The sequence below is a fragment of the Lagopus leucura genome, unplaced genomic scaffold (assembly GCF_019238085.1).
Source record: "Lagopus leucura isolate 7727_CA_CO unplaced genomic scaffold, USGS_WTPT01 Super-Scaffold_100002, whole genome shotgun sequence".
NCBI lineage: Eukaryota > Metazoa > Chordata > Aves > Galliformes > Phasianidae > Lagopus > Lagopus leucura.
In genome coordinates this window covers 3,863,454-3,883,831 of record NW_024962263.1, presented here as the reverse complement: position 1 = coordinate 3,883,831, position 20,378 = coordinate 3,863,454, and the positions used below count along the sequence as shown (strand labels likewise).

The window sequence follows — 20,378 nt, the reverse complement described above, 5'->3', positions numbered from 1 at the left end:
TTTATGTATTTGTTTGTTTATTTTGCTAGCCATTGGATTGTCAGTCCATATTCACTGATGTTAATCACAGCTGTTTTACCCTCATGTCTCTGTGTATTAACTTAATGTGGTTGGTTTCAAGATGAATGCTAGCTGATGAAATAAACTTAGAACTATCTTGCCTTGACATCACAATTTCCACCTCCCTGGTCAGTAGTAAGAACTCTCAGAATTCAGTAGCATGTCTGTACCTGTAAGGAAGTTTAGAGAAGCTTAGGCTAAAACCAAACCAAACCAAAAACCCACAAACACCAAAAGTAAAAACACAGCCAATTGAAAAGCTTCTACACTACAGAAGCCCACAAGAACTTATCTTTCTTTTGCAGTGACATCAAGTATATGATTAATGCATTTCAGTATTTGTGCTAGTCTTCCTTTTTTTTTTTTCTCTTTTTTCTTTATTCTTTTTTTAATCTAACAAGTAATTATATGTATTCAGTTACTGTAGTTAAGCAAATGCTGGGCAGTGTTAAATTTAAGTAGGGAAAGGAGAAGTTCTTGATGTACTCTGAAGTGGGCGAACTACTAAAAGGAAGCAGTTTATATGTGTACAGCCTAACAAAGTGACAGTGTCAGCATGCACTACAAACTGAAAATATATGACAAAGTTGAACTTATATCAATTAGTGAATGAGGCTTTTAAAATAATTAATTGCACACAAAAAGAGTAGTGTAGAGAGTTAACAGCTGAGCATCATTTTTTGCCGTGTTTCTCTTCAGCAAAGATATGTCACCATTCTTCTCCCTCTCTGATTTGTGGCATTGGCTTGGATGATACCAAAACTGGGAAAGGCTGTCAAATAAAGCATATTTGGAAGCTGCTAGATAGTGCTGGCTGTTACACCTCTCTGCCAGGAGTCACTGCACAGAGGTCAGAGCTTGTGAATATATCCCTTCAGTGCAAAGCCCAGAGTCTTTAGCTTAGATGACTGCTGGTGGTATTGGAGCATGTGTGCAGCTGCGTGATGGACTTGGCTTGCTGCTGTCAGAAGCCCCCTCTCTGGTCACACTGTGCAATGGTTTAAGGCTTTAACAACCTTCTTTCTCATCCTGCTCCTTTCTTCCTTGTCACCATTTGTGAACAAAGAACAAAGCTTGTTTAGAAATTGGACTGTAAATGCTCCTCAGCCCTCTCAAAGCAACTATGTGTGGTCATAAAATGCAGGACAGTTATGTCAGAGGGGAAGAGAACAGTTTTGTGGTTAAGCACAAGGCTGACATCAGGAGGTCTTGTTTCTGTACTACAAACTTCCTGTTTGTCTCAGTCTCCCATGCTTCTGTCTCCCACTATGAAGCAGAGGTGATCATGCTTCTTATCTGTTCTGCCACTTCTCTGAGGCAAGGAATCTTTGTTGCCCTGTCTGTAGGACAACTCAGCTCTAGCATTAGTGTTGTATTCTCATCTGACAATACAGGGCAAGAACATCATGTCCAATTAGCTGGTAAGCCTGGGAAGGAAAACAGAAATCTCCTTTTAAAACAGAGACGGGGATTGTCACCTCTAGTGCATGTACATAAAAACACAGCCTGGGAAAGGGGTTGGAACATGCTATGTGTATGATAATGGCTATGACTTCTGGAATAATTGAGATATGGTGGGAGAGCTTGCATGACTGGGGGACAGCAGCAGATGGCTCTTCAAGGGTGGAAAATAAAGGCAGGGGTCCAAGGAATTATTCTTCTAAGTGCATGTTAAAGGAGTAGAGCTCTTCTGTGGGACATCTGACAGGCACATTGAGAGCCTGTGTGTCGTGGTTAGGAGTAGGCCAGTAAGGTAAAAGAGACATTGTGATGGGATTTTTTAATGAGTCATCTAAGGAGGAGGAGGCAAACAAAGCTTTTAGACAGCTTAAGGAAGTCTCTGGCTCACAGGCCAGAGTGACCTGAACTGCTTTGAAATTTGCTAGTGACACGTAAGTTAACCAGAGAGTATCAGGAGTAATTGATTGGTACAGATATTGGAGGAGTGAAATAGATATGATACCTAATTGCATCTGCTGTTCACTGAGAAAGCAGAAGTGGTTAATAGTGTGATAATCAATGACAGCTTTGGCTGTAGTCATCATCACGGGGACCTTGAAACAGCAGTGTTCAAGGTCCATAGGGGAGCAAGAAAGGCATGTCAAGATAACAAAGCCTGGGCTTCAGATAAGCAGACATTAACTTCTTCAGACAACTGGTATATGGAATCACACTGGAGATCTGAAGGGTACAAGATCTCATGAAAGCTGGCTAGTCTTGTACTAAACACAAGAACAGCCCATTGCCATGCTAGGGAAGATGAGTGGATGTATCAGGAGACCAGGCTGGTTAAACAGGGAACTTGTGGCAGACCTCTAATGCAAAAAGGCTGTATAGAAGAGGAGGAAGCAGTAAAAGAGGAATTCAGAATTGTTCATGCATGCAGGTCTGGTATAACAAAAGCCGCAGATCAAACAGAGTTGATGTGTGCAAATTAAGGGTCATAAGCAGAGTTTCTGCTGTTATGCTAACAGAAAATGCTGAATGAGGAAAGTGTGGGCCTGCTGCTGAGTGGATGAATTAAGGGCAGAAGACAGAGCAGGCTGAGTCAATCACTGCTCCATGCCTCAGTATTCACCAATTAGGCCTCAGAGGTCTCCATGATTGGTGAGAGTGTTCAAGAGAACAAGAAGCCCCAAGAAGGCACAAGGACTAAGTCAGGATTACTTAAGAGCTCAACCTTCCCAAGCCCAGGGAAGTGGTGTCATCACTGTCCTTGGAGGTTAAGCATTGACTGAACGATGTATTTCTAGAGATGCATGTGCCTTGCTCACTTGGGGCTTGGTCAATTTGGCATGAAGCTGTTCTCTGCAGTCACTGCTGATTCCAAAATCTATTACAGTTTTGAGGTGGGCTTGGTGCAAAGCCCTGGCATTTGGGTCTGACCACTTCTTAAAAGAATGCTTGAAGCTGGCAGCAGCACTAAATGCGCTACGTTGTCCGTTTTCATAGGGCCAGGGAGTGAAAGGCTGTTCTTGCCTTTCATCTGTGTGATGCCATCATCTCCTCAAACTCTCTGCACTGTTTTCCTGTGCTGGTGACCAGCTGCAGACTCCTGCTGCAGAGGATTGTGTCTCAGAGATTGATAGAACTTGTGCTGGCAGTTTTTTCATAAAACTGTTTGGGAATCTTCCTAGTGTGTTCTGGTTTAACCCAGCAGGTGACTGAGCACCACACAGTCGTTTGCTTACTCCCTGTCCTTCTCAGTGGAATGGGAGAAAGAATAGGGGAAAGAAAAGAACTTCTGGGTTGTGATAAAACTGTTTACTAAGACAGTGAAAAGGAAAAAGATAATAGTTATGACTATATGTATATACATATACACATGTACATAACAGGATGCACAAATAATTGCTCACCACTGACTGACCGATGCCCAGCTAGGCACTCAAGCAGCAGAAGAAAAGTGAGATGAACTCCCACCCCCTTCAAAACTCTTTCCACATGATGTCATGTGCTATAGTATATCCCTTTGGCCACTTTAAGTCAGCTATCCTAAGTGTTCCCCTCCAGCTCCTTGAGCCCTTTGCTGCAAATGACCTTGTCTCTGTACAACACTGCTTAGCAGCAACCTTAAACATCAGTGCGTTATCAACGTTGTTTTTCTCCTAGAACCACAACATAGCATTATACTAGACACTCTGAAGAAAACAACTCCATCCCAGCCGAAACTAAGACACAGTGAGAGGCTTTGCAGTGCTGCAAGACACTGATATATGAGTCATCTCTCCGCGTCTAATCTTGCCAAGATTGCTGTGCTAAGGCTGCAGGGCTTAAAGTCCAAATTGTTTCACGTTTTCTCAATGGACTTGAGCAGAACTGCTGCCATTTGTCGCTTGAGTAACTATAATAAGTTGCATATCTTGGGCTGTAACTAAGGCTCTCCTCTGACTTCAGTATTGTTGTTAAAAGCTATTTTTAAACTGCAAGGCCTTTAAAGACCTTTCGTAGAGCAGTGTAGTAACAAGGAGCTCTCCCTCCCCCAGGGGAAGGATGGAAGAGGGAGAATGGGGTCAGGTCTTCCTCAGGATTACAGAATTCCTGTGTGTGCGCAGTCTGTGGAAAAATAAATGAATTGCAAGTATGTTTTTCTGGTGCCCTTTTCTCCACGTGCTGAGTTCTTGATTTTTTGAATGCTGTTCAGATGTCTGTAATGTTGCATCTAATAGTGCTTCCCGATAAATTTGAAGCATTGTATTAATTTATTTTTAATTTTTTGCTTCATGTGTGCCATTATGGTCCTGGGAATTTTCTTCCAGCATTCCTGCCAATGTCTTTAACATTTGTTTTACTTGTAAAAATTCATAACGGATGTATTTCCTGGTTTTAAACTTTGTAATAGGAAGAAAGGAACCGCAGCTTTCCCATCTCAGCAATAGCCTGAAGCAGGATATGTGGCACACAGCAGACTTTCACCAGAGGGAGGAAATTAACTGGCTAGAAAATAGGGAAAGTTCACCAGCAGTCATTGCTCTTCATTTATTTTGAAGTGAAGCTTTGAATTTCCAAGCAAAGGGGCAACTTGAATAATAAGGAATCTCCCTGTGTATTAATAAACAATGTTTAGATACCTACGTTAACTGCAGTGGCCTCATGCGTTGTCAGTGTTGTCACTGAACTTCTTCCCTTTTTAAAGGAATGGCATGTTAATACTATTAAGTGCAGTACTAACAGATGTTGTGAAGGCCAGGTTCTGCTGCTTTTCCAAATAGCACACGGTGGAAGCATCCTTACTTTATTCTGATGTGCCCTGTCAGTTTTGCAGTCCACACTCTATTTGGTGCCTTGAAAAGTGAGACTGAGCAATGCTGAGACTTGTGAGATGTCCAAGGCTATGTCTTTAGCTAAGTAAAGAAACGTACAGCAGTTTTTTTCTAAACTAGGTATAGAATAATATTAAAAAAAATAATGGATGGTAGTATTATTGTTAATGAAATACGATTTACTCTGAAGAATCTTCAGACTAGTTGAGGGAGGTGGAGTAACTTAGAATAACCGAGTACTTTCTAAAGTGAATTGTGATATGTAGTTTGCTGATTCTGTGATATTGAGTGCATGTAGGCAATGCATTTAGATCTATACAGACAAAGAAAATCTGCCTCATCTGGTAAAACCTCTATTCTAGAATGCAAAAGGAAAAGAGTGAGATTTCCTTATTGGGGAAAAGGTGGAGTGAGCAATCACTTGAAATGTAATATGGTGTTGAATTTAGTGTAGCATTTCAGTATACTAGTGCTTACCCTGACTGTTTTTTTTTTTTTGTTTTGTTTTTAAATAGTTTGTAGCACAGAATTTATCCATGCAGTGCTACAGGTAAAGGTTATTAACTTATCCTGCTGACACTTTTCCTTGTGGCACTAAATTCATTTTAATAGATTACATATGCTCTAGAAAGAACTCTTCAAAAATAAGACGTTCATGTTTTAAGAACTGCCTCATCCATTTCCTTCTGCATTTTTCCTCTTCTCATTCAGATGTCATTTGGAGTGTGACTGATGAGACCTCCATTTGTTCTAGAAACTTCTTGCACCTTCATTCCTTCCTCATTGAATGGTACGAGTAGCTTTCCTTTTCCTTCCTTGGAATCTTTCCTTATCTTTTCCTGCTACCTATTTTTGCATTGAAGACCCAATCTTGACCTCCAGTTTAGAATTTGCATTGCTTATTACCTGGGAATGCAGCAGGTGCTGCCCTGACAGGTTCTGCTTAATTGACAGTTGAGTAATAATTTCACTGTTTTCCATAGAGGAGTCACGATTCTGACAATGGTACTTGAATGAGGCATTTGCAGTGCTCAGGAAACTTATTATCAGCTCTGTTTATCAAGTCTGACCATGTTTTTCTTAGTTCAGTGATATATCAGACAGGGTGATACTTCATGGCAGTAGGGGTTTCAGGTTATTTTAGTACTTTGTAGTATTTGAATTATGGAACTTCAGTTATTCTTTCCAATAATTCTAAAGACAGTAAATTAATGGTACAGCAAGCAATGTATATATGATTTACTAAATTTTTATGATGCTCTGTTAGCAATAGTAGGGAAGAGGTCACAATCCTACTGAGATACAGTCTGTAGAAATCTGCACATGCAAAAATAAAATATTTCATGGACATCTTGAACATTTTATGTAAGATAAGTGAAAATATTTTTAGTTTCAGCACTTTTATCTGAGAGTCTTGTTTTGTTTGCCCTGTGCCTTTCATGCACAAGGAAAGAAGTTTGCCTTTTTGGGTTCTGTCTGCATCATTACATGTAGATGATAAACTTCTGCCACCTCCTTGGGAAATTCTGAAGGGTGGTTGGGAACGCCCTGAGGAAGCCAGCTGGTGCTCTTACTGGTATATTTCTCATTGCTGCTCTTTAAAAAAAATGAAGTACAACAGGTAAACATGAGAGAAAATTCATTTGTGTCGTCACATCAACTGGCAGGAAAATTTCAACAAACCTCTCACCTACAGAACTTGTCCTGTCACAGCTTATAAATGAGGTATGCTGGGAAAGCTGTTGTCAAATTCACGTTTGAATCCTTTCTGTCTGGGCTTTGCAATCAACGTGCACACTCTTACAGCCCCAGTTGAGAAGTTGTTTTAATCTTGTTTATTTTTTGTGATGAGGGGAGATGTCACATTGTAATAAAGCTGTGCAATCAGGATGATTGTACTCTTACTTGAACTTGCCATTAAAAACCTGAGCTGTTAAAATAAGATTGTGTATGTCTACATGTGTACGTCGATATCTATTTAACTATAATCTGTATAATTAAGAAAAAATTGAGAACACAATCTACCTTTCATTGACTTCTAACCTTTACTGGCTCTTGGGCAACTGAGTAAAGCAAGTGACACAGGGAGTAATACCACATTAATGCGTAGCTTTGGTTTCAACTTTATTTCCTGTGGCCCAAAATAATGGGAGGATTTCATGCGAGGTGTAAACTACCAAGCATGGGTGGCTTGTCATGGTGGATGATTGTGCAGCAGCTGTAAAGCTGCTACTATGCCAGCTTTACATTTAACTCAGACATACTGAAGAGCTACTTATCAAGAGAGCTTTGGTCCCTTCTCTCAGGTTAATTTCTATAGTTTTACATTTGCCCATCACTGGATCAGAACCCATAAGCAGTTTGATAGTGGAAGCTGAGTTGTCTTCTTCCCAGGGAGTGTCCCTGTAAACAAAATCCTGACCCTGTAAACCAAATCATTGTATCAAGTGCATTTAATCCTGCTTGCTATTCTGTAAAATGTCACAGTATCAAAAAGTGCCATTCTGGTAAGGCTGTGTGGGACTGCTGCCCCTTGGGAAGAGGAGAGGTGTGGGTTGAGGCTCATGCAACATCTGTGAAGTGTAGGTGGGCCATACCACACACTTCTCCCTGAAGGGCAGATTTTTCCTGTTTTTCTTCCCCTTCTTTTTTTTTCTTTCTTTTTTTTTTCTTTTTTTTTCCTTTGAGGTTATTTATAATGAAAAAGATTTGAGTTGTTGCTGTGTTTTCTCTGAAACTCCAAGTTTGGCTCAGCAGCATGTGGTGAACAGTCTTGCAATTTGCAGCTGACAAGGAGTTTCCATTTTCTCCCTCCCTACTCCCAGATATGTGCTTCTTACCTTTGGCTGACGCTCACCAGACCTGCCTTCAGCTGCATTAACTGGTTGAATTTGCAGAAAAGCAATCCAGAAGAAATAGCTTGGTATTACTCTCACTGCTGTAGTGGGTCAGCGTCTTGTTGAGAGCTGGCAGCAGGGAGCTGGGGAGGAGCAGGGAAACAAGGCTGAGGGTTTACAGGGAGGAGAAGAGGCCTTTTTTCCCCCCTGAAGCAGGGCAAAGTACCTGATCCCCATTTGAGCACTATTTGAGGTGCACAAGTCATTCTGGAGTTTTCTGAAGGATTCCTTGAGTGCCTTGCCTTAAGAGACTTGCGCAAAGTGTTCTAGGAAAACTTGTGGTGGAAAAGAATGTGAGCATAGGGCCTTCCAAGTCCCAAGAGGTGAATAACCAGCAACTGAACTGCTTCTCCCTTTGAAATGCCTTTGATGGGAGCATCAGTTCAGCACTGCAGATACTGCTCAGACACAATGTCTGTTGGTAGCAGGAAGGTGTAGAAATGAGGAAGTGTGTCTGGGAAGGTTGTAAATACTCAAGTGGTCAGATCTGGAAGCTGAGTGGTATCACACTTTCTTTAGCATGCAGGCGTAGTCTGTAACAGTAACTGACTGTTCAGAGGCTACACTAACTGGAAGTTTCATTTTTCATTTTTCATTTTTTCTTTCCCCTGCAGCTGGACTAGCAGGAATGGGCAATTTTTTTTTTATTATTTTTTTATTTTTTTTTTTTAAATTTTTATTTTTTTCCCTTGGCTGCCTACTGCCACGGTTCCTCATTAATTTTCAGGATGCAATCAGTGCCTGCATTTGGCTTGCCCTTACACAGAAGGGTATCTCTGAGACTTGTAGTTCAAGCTAAGGAAAGAAAGCAGCAGGTGCAGTTTAGCCAAATGAGCCTTTTCCTTCATCCTGTTGAGGAAAAGCTGACAAATTTTGCAACCTTCAGGTTTCCTTGCAATAAAGACCTGGTTGCTTGGAAGATTTTTCTCCCTCAGTTAAGCAGCTCTCTGGCTCATTGTCAATACTGCTGCCTGTAGATAAAATTGTATCAGACTTTAGGGCTGCAGGAGAAACCCTAGCATGAGCTGGAATAGTTCTAAACGTTAATGGGGGCTTTATCTATAGCGATCTGTGTTGAATGTGGCTTGCTCTGAAACGGCAGTTCAAGTGCTCTATGTGAGTTTTGACTCTGCCAGGCTGAGAAAATATATTGTCTTTAAACAGTGTAAGTTTTGTAGAGCACAAAATAGAAGGAGAATAAATAAGTAAATGAGGGACAAACCAAATAATATGATGAAATATGCAACCAAGGAAAAAAGCCTGTTAGAAGAAGAGGCAGGAGGGGAAACCGAGAACAGATCGACTCCTCCAGAAATGCAGGCTACTCTGATTCTACGTTCTTCACCTCTTTCTCCTCCCACTACAGTGTGCCTGCTGGCTTTGAATGTTGACCTTCTGCCTGAGCTGTGTCTCACTGCTGCTGGAGCCCTGCTCCTGCCCTTGCTCCCTGCATGCTCCTCTGCTGAGCGAAGGGTTGGCAGCTCAGGGAAGTGCAGGGTGATCAAAGCTCTGCAGTGCTGTGTCAGCACACAGCAGATTAAGAATTTTAGTAAATTTCTCTCTTGCTCAGAGAGGGGAATTAGCTTACTCCAAATTGACTGGATTTATGGGAAATCTGTGCAGGCTGATGTATTTATTCCCCCATGTTTCTGGCTGTGCTTCTGACAGGTGCTGAGAGAAGATTTACAGAAACAGCAAATATTCGCCAGAATGGTGGAAATATCTGAGGATTATATAGGCGTGACTGTTTTTTATCATCTCTATTTTAGTTCTAGCTTAATAACTTAAATACATACACTTGAGTCTGTGGAAATTTGTTATCTACTTCCCTGTTGAATTTTATGCTGATTTCATGACTAAATGCTACTACTGGTAGACAGGTGCAGGTCTGATATACACCCTGTTGTCCACTTTTTAGTTAAGATGAAGCAAACAAGGGAGAGAGTAGAAAAAAACTACAGATGCATTCTGGTCACCGCAGCAGAAAAAACTTGGGTTATGCTTGGATAACATGAATGCTGAAAAAACTGTAACAGAAGAATTTCTTTATTAGTTATTCAGTCCATATTTCTGCTTCTTTCTGCAAAAAAATTCATTTTTTAAAAATATTGTTATGTAGAGAGACTGTACGTGAAATTAAGTTTCACCTGCAGATTCCATTTTCATCCTTGAAAAATTTAAGTAGCCAAATATAGGGAATTACAGAATTGTAGGGGTTGGAAAGGACCTCTAGAGATATGCAAGTTTATTTCTTTATTTTGGGACCTGTTGACCTGACCATCTCAGGACTCGCCAAACTATCATGGTTTGTCAGAAAAAGAATATTCCACACTAACTTCTACCAGTTAGCAGTTGGACTTGCCCTGTGCTGCATCAAGTTTTTGGATAAGGATTACAAGAACGTTTTGGTTAGTAGCAAGGAACTGTGCATTTCCTAAATTTTCAACAAATATAATTACAAAAAACATCGTACAAAACTGTATCAAATTCATTTTTCAGTTATTCTGATTTCCTGTACCTGTGTGTTTTATTAACAACAGTAAAAGCATTTTATTGAAAACGTCCTCCCACCTGCAAACTCATCACATAATTGTTGGCTGTAGTCTTACATGCCTTTAAAAATCTGTATATATGTTGCAGAGTAAAGCAGATTTTTTTTCTGTGGAACATATTTGTATTTGTGGGGATGGGTAGGTGGGGTTGAAATAAGTATGCTGCTGAATCTGCACTTTTCTAACAAAGTTGCTCACTTTTGGTTATTAGTAGTGAAGTGTGGAGATGAAGCTTATGGGTGCCACAACTGTAATCAGAGAGGATAGAATAAGAAGCTATTGCTCCAAAGATGCTACAAGTGAAGTTTTGTTCCTCCTGTTTTATAGCACTTTGTGAAGAATAGAAGTGATAGCTTATGTTTACTGAAAACCTTCCTCAGATAACTTTCTGTGGGCCCCACGCTTGGCAGGAAGTGTGTGAGAGAGGATACAGCAGGTTATTCTGCTTGGAGGAGTACCAGACCCTTTATGAGAGTCAGAAATACACTGACAGTCACCATGCTGAGCCTGTGACCTACTGAGGCTTTCAGATTGACTACTTTGGCCCAAATCGCTTGCTGTGATGCTCAGAATAGCTTGGCAGTAGCTGTCTCTGACCTTTTCTCTCCAATTCTTGAGGTCTTTGCATTGTTTTAGCCTGATTGGATGCTTAGCACTGTGTAAAACTTTTTAGCCTCGACTAACAGTCTCATTTTGTTTGCCTACGCTTTATCTAATGGGAGCAGAATACACCTACAGCAGTGGCTGCAGCTGAAGTAGCAACCTGTCCTGCACTTTGGAGCAGGTCAGCTGCTAGCATCAAATTCCAGAGGCCACTTTTTCTTTTTTAATTTAAAGTTTCAACACTTCTTACCCTGAGACACTGTCATCTTTGCTAATTAATCTTTTCTCTTTGCAGCACCTGGATTTCCTCTTAATTTGCTGCTAAAAGTGTTTATTCACGCAAGCCAGTCTGCAGTCTTTCCTAAGTCATTTTTTTCCCCCTCTCACTTGGACTGGAAAGGCTGACTAACATCTGTATTTTTCACTTGAGCTATTTCTGTGTTGAGCATAAGTGTTTGAGTGTGACCTCACTGATTTCCCTGCCTTTGCAAAATTTGCTGTTCCAACATCCTGAAGCTCCTTCTTTTTCACTTCAGTTCATTGCATTGAATTATGACATATGTAGTGATTTTGGACAGTGAGCTTTTCTATCTAGGTAAGCTCATGGTTAGAATGGATTCAGCTCTTTTTTTTTGTTGTTTCTCATGAGAATAATCTCAATGATGATACAAAAGCATCTCAAACATCTCAAAGATATTTCTGGGCAATGTTTACCAAACAGAAGGTGAAAGAAGCAACATACTGCAATTAAAAAAAAAAAAAAGAAAAAAAAGAAAAAAAAAGAATTTGCCTCCTACATTTAACTATTACTCAATTAAATTGTTTGCTTTTCCTACTTGTGTGTAGCTCTCACTTTGTAGAAGTACTGAAATCCTGAGTCTTAATAACAGTGTGCTGTGCTAAGAGGCTACATGTTCACCTAGACCTCCGAACATCTGATGCTTAGCCTTCAGGTGGATTTGAGGTGCTCCCAAAACTGATTCTATCAGACCTTTGCATTCAGAGTTGATAGCTTGAGGACAAGGGAATGTTCTTCATGTTCCTAGGCTGAGTAGTTCTTGAGAGAAGAGATGGATTAAATGGTACCATAGATTTGAGATGTGCCATGGAAACTTTTGTGCTTTGTTAATGACTAACTTCCCCATCTTTCTCCTATGGACACTGCTAAGGTACATCAGGTACATCTGTACCTGAAAAGATAAATAAATGCATTATTATTCAGAAAAAGCCAATGCCCCATGTTTATTTCATCTCAGTGATCTTAGGACTAAGCTTAATATTAATTGACACCACTGGAAATTGGATGCATGTGACTTGGTTAATAAAATGGTGACCATAAAGTATGTCAGCTTTTTTCCAGTGTCCGTTTATGGTACTGCTCTTCATGCACACATTTCCCTGATGAAGAAGCTTGTCCTGTCCCAAGTACGGTGACTTCTCTAAATGAAGAGCACAACAGAAGAAGAATGTAAAATTAATAAGAATTATACTGTGAAGTGCACAAAGTTGTAAATGTTAAAAGACTGAAGAGGATTTAGGAGTTTCGTGTAGAACAAACATGCATCAGAAATGTCTTTCTGTGGATTTTCTGTCTTTTTTCTTTTTTTCTACTGGAGAAGTAATGCTTGTTTGGAAAACTTCCTCCTCGCTCTTTCATGCAGCTACTGACAGAAATCCAAGTTCTCACAGTTAAATGGCATCAGTTCATGGAGCTGATGCCCTGCCTTCAGCCTGTGTGGGCAGGCCATGCTGCTGGGTGGCAGGAGCAGGCTGGGGTGGACCTTATCCTGTGGAGGGATCCTGTGTCACTCTCTCTGACCTGTCTGCTAATGGAGAATATCAATTAAAGGCTATGAGACCTGGCCCAGTCACGTGGTGTTTAAATTAAATATTTACTGTGTGGTTTTCTTTAGGGCTGTTTCGTGTGGGGTTTTTTAGCTGTCAGCGTGCAGAAGAATTGGTAAGGATATTTTTGCTTAAGGCTGTGTGCTGTTGCTGACTGGGGTCTGTAACTCTGTTACCAGTGTCTTTTCCTGATGACCCAGTGTGAAGCTTCCCAAACCATGATCCCATAGATCAGTTCAGGGAGGGAGCTGACACACTGTGGGAGCTCTGTTAGGCCTCTTTCCAGGGGTAAAATCATTCAAGAGCAAGCTAAAACCACACTGAACGCTTTACTTCCACCCACCTTCCTCCAAATAAGCCTGAGAGAGATTCCTGCTTTTTGCTTGTGAATGGGAGGGAGGATTCCCCAGCACACCAAGTCCACTAAGAAGTGGCCTTTGGTAGCTTTCAGAAGGAGTCATTACCGTTTCTGTGCCTCTGCTTTTTTTCCTCTTAAAAAATGATGATTTATGTGCACTAGTGTTGGATTACTACTTACTCCTATCTCCCCTGAACTGTTATTGATAGCTAGCTGATTTATGGTGTAGAAGTCAGCATTCTGGCAATCAAAATACATGGAATGTTGCATGTATTCTCTCTAAATCCTACATGAGGATACAGAAAACATAAGGATTTACTTTACAAAAAGTTCACGCCTTTGTGTGATTTTTTTCTTTCAGTATCACAATGATACTTAACCTAAAAAGTTCTAGACAAGTGCTATTTCAAGAGACTAGATATACCATATCTATACTTTTCTTTCTTTCTTTCTTTTTTATTCTTTTATTTTATTGATGAGTTCTTATGAGTTTTTCTTATTTCTTTGCCAGTCCCTAAGACTGGAGAGTGCTTTCCTGCAAATGAAAGGTTAATTCTTTTTCTGTGACTTGGGAAGAAGACTATTCCAAATTGTGAGAATATTTATTTTTATCATATTGACAAGGATGTTGGGATGAAACAAATGCTTTTTTTAAAGGCAGCAGCTGGGCCCAACCTCCAGATTTGGAGTATTTTCAGTCTTCATCTGCTTACAAGAAGCTGGAAGCACGCCTATATGGGTTGCTTATTTAAGAGGTTGATGTACTTTCTATTGAGAATGCAGAACTGGATTTCACAGCAAGGAACATATTAATGTTTTCAGTAAATAGTTTTAATAGATTCAGCTTCCACCAAGTGCCTTTGAAAAAGTGCTTTATTCTGATTTGGACCTTCTGCAAATAAAATTATCAAATGTTTGACCATAACCAGATTGTTCCTGTAAGTGGTATTTTAGTTGTTTTAGATTTATTGGGTGATATATTTTAGATACGTTTGAAAGAAATATCCCAATAAATGAAAATTTTCACTAGGGAAGATGAGTTTTCCATTTTATTAACTGGTAGGTGAAGGAATGCCTTTGAAAAGCCATTGCCCTGCAGAAGGACTTCCTTGTTCATGGTGCATGGACTGTGGTACCAGAAATGCTAAGTCATGGCCTGAAGCAATGATTGAGCACCTGCTGGGAAGGCAGGGCCAACCCAGGGGAGCTCAGGTGCAGGATTGACCCCTTCCCAGACCTTATTTAAGTGTTGGCAGTGGAAGCAAGCACATCTTGCTGGAGAACCTTGACTACTGTAGCTTTCTAGGGGAAAGTAGGTTTTGTTTTTTTTTTCTTCTTTCTGTGTCTATAGCTGTTGCTGTAGACAATTTGAAGACATTTGAGCATGTCTTCTCTTGTTGCAGCCTAGGACATTGCTACTCTGCTATCATTGCTGTGTTTTCCATCACGTAGCAGCATTGCAACCATTTTTCTTGCCCTATCATAGGCTGGTATCTAGCATGATATAAGTCAGTAATAGGAAAAAAATTTCAGCCTGGAAGAAGGCCATCACATGTGTTCACTGAGATGATGTACTTTGTTCAGCTGATGTATAGTTCATAAAGGCTCTATATAGAGAGAATGGGATTATTTTCACTTGAACTGTTTGTGTGATGGAGGGAAGATATAGCAGCAGCAGGGTGGATCTGGTTGAATACCCTGTTATTTATACAGAACTTCAAAGAGCTCATATTTTGGGAGAAGCAGACAACAGTAGCTGCTTCTTTCCTTTCTCTGTGTCTATTTTGTGTTTCATGTTTAGTAATAAAACTGGTCATTCTGAGTATCTTAAATTTTCAGTAGCTAATTTGTAATCAAGAGGTTTCCTGTAGGAAAGATTTTGTATTGAGGAAACTGTAAACAGTACTGCCTTAATGCTAGAGCTATTCTTGATTTGATGAGAACAGCAGTGAGAGATGGTGTATGTGTGAAGAAAGACATCAGTAATGTTTGAGTACCCCGTATGCTACCTCTAATCATTCAGTGATGTAATATGTGTTGCAATGGCCTGTGCTTGTGAAAGCACTGTAATTCCCTTTTCAGAGAAATGAAGTCTGATGAAATAGTTTAAGATGTGTTTATTCTTAATAAGGCTTATACATATTTTAATTTTTCTATTTTTTTTTTTAATTCTGTTGTTAAGTTGTGTGATTGAGTTCTACCAAGTGTATTTGCATTACTGAGTGATGACAGTTTAGGATACAAAATGTCTCGCCAGTTTGCTTATTAATTGCTGCAAATACAACTGCACCCTGTGAAGAATTATTCCTTCAGATTTTATATGGAGCTTGGCATATATGAGTGGCCCTGAATTTGTTCCAGAGACGTGTACTTTTTTCTTGACTGTAAGACTTGGAAGGTCTGGATACTGGTGTTATTGGCCACTTGAATCAAGGCATTTCAACGTGCTTTTCACAAGCGATTTCCTATCACTGTCTTGTTTAACTGCCACAACCTTCTTACCTGATACATCATCATTGTTCTCACATTGAAGAGAAATAGCACTGGATGGTCATTATGAATCAAATATTCATTGCTCTGATTTGCAAAAGATGCTCTTCAACTATAGCATTCATTTCTGCACAGCTATTTCACATCATCATTTTCTCCCAGTTCTGCCATGACCTATTTTATGTAGGTTGTTCCAAAAGTCATGTCTTCTACTTATTTCCATGGAAACTACAGCAGATAAAAGGGGCACAATAGCACTATTTGAAAGAACAAATTCTCAGCTACTAAACACTATTTTTTCAATGTAGTCACCACCATTAGCGATGCATTTTTGCCAGAGATAAACAACAGCCTGCATGCTGTGCTCACAAAAATCTGCACCAGTGGTGGTGACCGGCTGTCTCCACTGCTGGAATGTGTCACCCAATTCCTCACTGTGCTCACATCCACTGTTTGGTCTTCATCAGCGTTCAGCAAGCATCAGTGAATGTCCATAGGTACCATTTTTCATCATGGAGGAGTTCAGTTCCTCACCTTTCCTTCCCCCACGCTTCCACATCGTATGCCATTTGTCATGCAACAAAAAAACTTAATGGGATATTGGCTGGAAGGTTCAGCCTCTGCTGCTGTACTACCAGCATCTGCCCCCGATATGATGGGTTAACATAATGCCTCCTGTTTCATTACTTTCAGAGCAGCCCTCATGCACTCAGATCATAATGTTTTACTGCAGAAATGGTGCATCTAACAGCCTGTTTTTCCTCCCACTGTTCAGGAGCTTTGGTTTACTGTCCCTTAAGAGGGGTAAAGATAAGCTTTGCAGTTTTCACACGAGAATAAATAAAAGACAAAGCTGGCAATATAATATTGCTGTGCATCTGTATGTCTTGATGAGTATTTCTCCCTGTTTCTTTTATGAGAGTACTTATCAACATGAGCATTACATCAGAATCTCTGCATCCACAGTTAATTACTATATTAAGCTGTTATTACAATATATTGTAATTTTGTAAGTGTACTTTTAGAAAGGATATTGGATTACAGTTGTGGAATGATAAATATTAATGCTGAAAAAATAGCTATAAGAAAATGACATGCAATAATTCCTGAGATACCTAAAAGTTATGGGCAATGTTTAATAATACAAAAAGCATGAAAAAAAAAAAGTACTTTTTTTTTCTATAATGTTTGTATGCATGTGAAGGATTCCCTTGGTGTGTCTCAAGGGAATATCCTTTTAAGATAGGTGTCCAAATTAGGGTACTGGTACTACTGCTTGTCTGAGAGATGTGTCACTTTCACAGTTTTCATCTAACCACTGAAAAAGATTTTCTACTCTTTCGGTTTCACTCTGCTAAGTGGTGAATGTTGCCCATTCTTCAGCGTTGATTGATGAAGATTTTAACATATTGTTTACATTAATGTTGTGTTACATTTTATTAGAAAAATATTATGTAATTATTACATTTGGACCTCATCTTTTATTTTTCCCCTGCTAGTACTGTTCAGTGGTGGCCTTCAGACATGGGATCCTATTAGATTCTTGCTGGGTGGCCAAAGGAAGAAGATTGCAAGAGTTGCAAAGATTTGTTTGTTTTGGGTGAGCGCATCAAAGGCTCACAGGCCTCCTTGTACAATGATGAAGTCAGAAAATGGGAAAGCAGAAGGAAAAAAAAACCTCAGTCTGCTTTATATAAAAAATAGCGTCTTGGAACTGCGTGTAGCCATGGATTTCTCTGTGAAGCTTGCTTTTTTCTTTTCACATGCACACATTAATAATGTAAAATGAAGAGATACATTCATAAGTCAAATCATATATAGTGTGCTAACACTCAGTAACTTAGCATGTATCATCTGAGGTGCTGGATGATGGGATGGATTCCAATCCATATGTTCTACAGGTGCCCATTAGTGAGACCTTCCTGCTGCTAAGTGAGACAAAGTATGAGTTAGGATTTAATACGTTGCAGAAATTACCTTATCAGTTCCTTCCAGTAAAAAAGATAGCTTGCTAATATGGCTTGCCCTGACTGATGTCTGTGTGCAGGGCGTGCAACTTTGTTGTTTCTCACTTGTGTTAGTCATTTTAATAGATGATGTTAAGATATGGCTTTAAACCATCTTTTTAATGCAATGTTATAGATGTCAACTGGAGCAAAGATCTTCATATATACCAGTGCTGCTCTGAAAGTAATGTTTTGTCGGGTTGGTCCATGACATCAGAGGTGGATGTTAGTAGTATGGCAATAGAAGCAACAGAACATTGGCTGGATGCTTCAACATTTTGTTGCTGTTTGACAGATGGTAGCAGAGGGACATGGTGTCTTCCATAGAAGAATGGATGAAGCAAAAGCGTGAAATTGAATTCCTCTGTGTAGGGAAAAAAATGACACCCACTGACATTCATTGGCACTTGCAGAACATTGATGGAGACCAAACAGTGGATGTGAGCACAGTGAGGTGGTGGTGATTTAAGTTCAGCATGTAAACTCTTGTTCATCACGACCAAAAATGCATAGCTAGTGGTTGTGACTATCTTGAGAAATAGTGTTTAGTAGCTGAAAATTTGCTCTTTCATGTACTGTTATTATGCTCTTTGTATCTGCTGTAATTCTCACGGATGTAAAATGGAGGCATTACTTTTGGCACAACCTAATGTTAGACTACTGGCACTTAAAGAATTGTGTATTTATACGGACAAAGGATGGATCCAAAAAGGGTAAAAATGACTGATTGCTCCATTCAATCATCTTATTCCATGTAGAAAGGAAGGAAATATTTGCTGCTAGTAGTAATATGCAGTAGCTTCTGTAGCTGTGTATGCATTTAGTGGCATTAGCTGTTTCTCTTGAAATATCCTGTTGTCTTGGTCAAGAAAACTCTTATCTTTGTTCTTCATAGCTGTATTTAAGATATTCTTTCCTTTTCTCTCAAGAGATTTCCAGTTAATAAAGTTGCTCACAGGAAGTGATTCATACTGCAGAATGGACACAGGCAGCACATATATGTGCAATGAGATGCTGGGTGGTAGCTGAGACTTTTTTTTTTAAAGTCATTGAGGATCAGAAATCCCACAGAGGAGTGACTCAGGAAGACTCAGAGTCCTTGAGTCACTTGTTTGAAACTTTGTCAATATTTGCCCACACAGCCATTACTGTTCGTGTTCTTTATGTTCGTTAATGGATTGAACTTCACATCACCTTTGTGGTGAAGGAGTTTTTTTGTGTAAGAGGGGAACTGAAGTCACAGGACATGCAAACAGAGTTTGTCGTTGGGGGTGGATATGCGCATCCCCAAAAAGGGCAACTTCTAGCTCCAGGGTATATGGAAAGTAGGCTTTGTGGGAAAAACAGGATCTTGTTCTATGCTGGTGTTTGGCAGGCAGGTGAGAGCTTGCTTGGGCTACAGCTGCTCATCTGAATGACAGGAGCTGAGAGGAAAGGAAACTTCGTTTTAAAGCACGGCTTGTAGCACGCTGCTGCTGATTTAGTGCAGCTGAAACTGAGGAGTAGCAGCAGGCACTGCAGTGTTAACAGTCAGTTGGAACCCAGGCCGGTTAGCTGAATATTAAGCAGCACTACATGGGAAAATTTAAGCAAGCTTAGTTTTCTTGGCAGTGGTTATCCTTGTTTTCCATTTCAGGAGGATCTATGGCTCTGTGAAATATAACTGGAGATTGTCTTTGTAAGTTCTACTCCAGTCAGCTTCCCAAGACCTCTTATGCTCAGCCTTGACTCTAAAATCAGCTCCAAAAATTCTGCAGATTACTAAAAATAGACAGTACAGTCTTTGATTGGAAGATTAATGGTATGAATGTAACTTAGAGTTACGTTTTGGAATTGCTTGTCTTAATCCGACATAAAAATCTTCAAGCAAATACTAAATTGTTCTGTTTATCTTGTGTTTCCATTGGAGTGCTTGTTCTGGGAACTGATTTCCATTGGACTGTAGTGACAGAAAATGAAACCTGTTTTTCACTATGGGATGAGAAGATCAATGCAGTTTTGGAGGGAGAACAAACCCAAAGATGAAAACTTTTACCAGCTTTATCAGTCTACAGGTGCGCCATTTATTAAACAAATATCCTTGTCGCAACACGTTCAAAGATGAGAAGCTCCTTACAAGTGGAGCTGTGATGTTAAACTAACAAAACTCAGCTCTGTTTCTTGATTGTCAGGTGTTCGGTTGGCTTTTCTCCCTGCTGATTATTTATGTTTAGGCTTTCTTACACTGCTGTAATGGTACCAAGGGGCACTTAACTCACTGTGGTTGTTAAAGTAAAATCTATGGTCATATAGAATGTTATTCTCCAGATCTTCACAGAAATGATTTATTTTTTAATGGATTAGAATAACTTCCTTTTTGTTTTAATTAAAAAAAAAAAGCCATTCTCACTTCCTTCATTGCTATACATGTTTTAAGTATACATGTTCTTAGCATTAATGTGACTAAAAACAGTTTTTCCAGTTTGGGAGGGGTTCTATTTCTTACTCTTGAAATATACACAAAACCTATTAGAGAAGATGCTTAAAGATGAGTGACTATATTTATTATTTTGAGGAGTATATTACTGTATGGGAACTGCTGAGTCTCGGCCTGAACCTCTGATTGATCACCTGAGGCGAGCACTGAGTCAGCCACAGGAGCACAGGTGAAGGCAATTCAGCTGAGCTGCTCCTAGACCTGCTTAAGAGCTGGCTGCCAGTGGGGAAGGATCCCTTCTGGAGCTCCACTCTGCTGGAGTCTTGTAAATGAGCCCAGGATAGGGGTAAGCTTTCTATCTATTCTCTTCTTGTTATCGTAATCTGCT

The 20,378-nt window shown here is 39.9% G+C and overlaps 1 long non-coding RNA gene across 2 annotated transcripts in view; it reads left to right on the top strand.

The window, feature by feature from the left end:
* LOC122178537 overlaps window positions 1–20,378 on the top strand; it is an 82,874-nt gene that overhangs the window by 45,881 nt on the left and 16,615 nt on the right. Inside the window, exon 1 of one of the 2 annotated variants that reach the window (XR_006178371.1) lies at window positions 20,299–20,336. The exons of the other annotated variant lie outside the window; for it this stretch is intronic. This is a non-coding gene — a long non-coding RNA (uncharacterized LOC122178537). Of the gene's footprint in view, window positions 1–20,298; window positions 20,337–20,378 lie in introns of those variants that run through there. 2 annotated transcript variants of the gene reach the window in all.